The sequence below is a fragment of the Alligator sinensis genome, unplaced genomic scaffold, assembly GCF_000455745.1.
Source record: "Alligator sinensis unplaced genomic scaffold, ASM45574v1 scaffold575_1, whole genome shotgun sequence".
NCBI classification, from domain to species: Eukaryota; Metazoa; Chordata; order Crocodylia; family Alligatoridae; genus Alligator; species Alligator sinensis.
In genome coordinates this window covers 1,710,364-1,713,288 of record NW_005842051.1, presented here as the reverse complement: position 1 = coordinate 1,713,288, position 2,925 = coordinate 1,710,364, and positions in this window count along the sequence as shown.

The following is a 2,925-nucleotide window of genomic DNA, read 5'->3' as shown; positions in this document are numbered from 1 at the left end:
AGCAGGAATTCAAAAGCTTGAATCTGAACTTTTCAGGGAAGTGAATGAAAGAAGGAAGTTTAAAGATACTTGACTTAGAATCTACTTTTTATGTTAAGGGAACAGGTTTTCAGCAGCTAACTTCCCAAGTTACAGCTATGTGAAAATTTAATTTGCAATAGTTCTATACAGAATTGTATCTGATTTGTGGGTGCAAATCTGAAAACAAAGCAAGTCTATAAGGTACAATCCACTTTAAAATGTACTTTTAGTTGGAAAAAAAAAAGTACTACCATTTCCCACAAAGGAGTCTTTTGCTCGCTAGGGTACTGAGATCTGCACTTTCAGCTGCAGAAAGGGCAGTTTCAGGAGGAAGGAGCAACTTCTGGTGATGTCTGCTCACAGCTCTTTCCCTTCGTCTTTCTCATCTAACTGCCTCCATAGTGAGGCAAGTTTGCTCAAATGATCAATACCTAGCACATCATGATGCCATTGGAGACGATTCAGTGCTCAAGTCTCCCAGGTACCAATGTCAGTATTTCATGTCTTCAGCTTGACCTTCATCTTTGCCAATCTAAAGCAGTAACCATAAGTAATTTGGAAGTATAGAACCTGTTTGCTTGAGCCATAACACCGCATTCACTCTTCTGTCCTTCCAACTGACATGGAGGATTTTTCAAAGACATTGCTCATAGGAACATTCAGGTATTTCTGATATGTTGTCCAGGTTTCACACCCATATAGCTGGCTAGGGATGGCAATGGTTTGATAGATGAGAAGTTTGGTTTGGGTTCTGATGTCAGTATCATTGAAGATATGATTTTGGCAACCTCCAAAGGCAGAACTCGCAGATTTTATTTGGTGTTGAATATTGTCATCTATATTGACCTTTTTGAGAAAGGTGACCACCCAGGGGAAATGGCCAACATCCTCCAAGGACTGGCATCTTAATTGTAATGTGTGGGGGAACAGCTGGATAGTTTGGGGTAGGTTGATAAAGTATCTTGGTTTTTGTGAAGTTGACAGAGAGTCCAAGCATTCTATATGCTTCACAGATGCATTCTAAGGTGACCTGGAATTCTTCAATTGAGTGGGCACACATGACATGACACAAGTGTCAGTGTATACTGAAGATTAATAATGGCAGTTGGTTTTCTTGGATTTGGGATGTAACAGGTTGATGTTAAAAAGCTTCCCACCCATAGATGCTAACTCGAGATGGAAGTCTGTCAGCAATGAGATGTTGAATAGCTGTCATATAGGTAGAAAAGTTAGTTGGTGCAATCACGCATCCTTGCTTGACTCCAGTTCTAATGATGAAGGGGTCCATTTCTGAACCACTGCTTAGATTAGTTACTGTCATGTTGTCATGAATAAACCTGATGATTTATGACAAATTTTGGTGGGCATTCAAATCTCAACATGATCTTCCATAGATCTGCTCAGTTGACTTCATCAAAGGTCTTAGGTCAATGAAGGCCAATGTAAATATGATCTTGGTGTTGCTTCCTGCACTTCTGCAACTGTCTAGAAACAAAGATTGTGTCTATTGTACTTCTGAATGGTCTAAAGCAGGCCTGGGCAAAATGCAGCCCATGGGCCAGATGCAGCCTGCCAGGCCATGCTATCCAGCCCATGGGGTCCCCCCAAACTTAGAAAATGAATATATATCTGCCCCTGGCTGCCTGTCATGTGGCCCTTGATGGCTTGCCAAAACTCAGTAAGCGGCCCTCTGCCCGAAAGAATTGCCCACCCCTGGTCTAAAGCTACAATGGGACTGAAAAGGATGAGACCCCAACTGAAATGGGTAGAGCTTTAGGTATCCCCCAAATGACTATCGTGACCATCCTGAAAAACAAAGCAAGAAGTCAGGAACATGTTAAGGGCTCAGCTCCTATGCATTCAACTGTGATAACTAAGCAGCGTGTTGGACTTATTGTTCAGGTTGAGAAACGGTTAATCATTTGGCTGGAGGATCAAAATATATGCTGTGCTCCTGTGAGTTTAGGCATCATTCGGGAAAAGGCTAGGAGTCTTTATGATGATCTAAAGTAACAACAGGGGGATAGTTCTAATGCTGAACCTTTTACTGCAAGTAGGGGGTGGTTTTTGCCTTTTAAAGCCAGGGCCAATTTGCATAACATCAAGGTCTCAGGTGAAGCTGCCAGTACTGATGAAGAGGCAGTTTGTCCTTTTCCTGAGACATTGGCTGAAATCACTGAAGGGGTTGGCTATTGTGCTCATCAAGTTTGTAATGTTGACAAAACTGGGCTGTTTTGGGGAAAAAATGCCATCAAGAACCTACATTGCCGAAGATGAGAAATCCATGCCAGGGTACAAAGCTGCTAAAGATAGGCTTGCTCTTTTGCATGGTGCCAGTGCTGCATGTGAATTTAAACTTAAACCTTTACTTGTGTACTGTTCGGAAAACCCCAGAGCTTTCAAGGGACATTACAAGGCATTTCTCCCAGTGACATGGAAATCCAATCCTAAGGCATGGGTCAATAAGAACATTTTTGAGGATTGGTTTAATCATCATTTTGTGCCAAGCGTCAGGGATTATTGCAGCAAAAACAATCTTGTATTTAAAGCATTGGTAATCCTTGACAATGCTCCTGGTCATCCAACCATCTTTGATGGCATGCATCCTGACATCAAAATGGTGTTTCTGCCCCAAGCACCACTTCATTGTTGCAACCCATGGACCAGGGGGTAATTGCATCCTTCAAGGCCTACTATCTTAGGTGCACATTTGCCCAGGCCATCAGGGCAATTGAGAAGGAAGGTGGACCAACCCTGAAGGAATTCTGGAAGGGCTTCAACATTTATCATGCAGTTAAGAACATTGGTGAGGCATGGAATAGATTCATAGATTCATAGATGTTAGGGTTGGAAGGGACCTCAATAGATCATCGAGTCCAACCCCCTGCATAGGCAGGAAAGAGT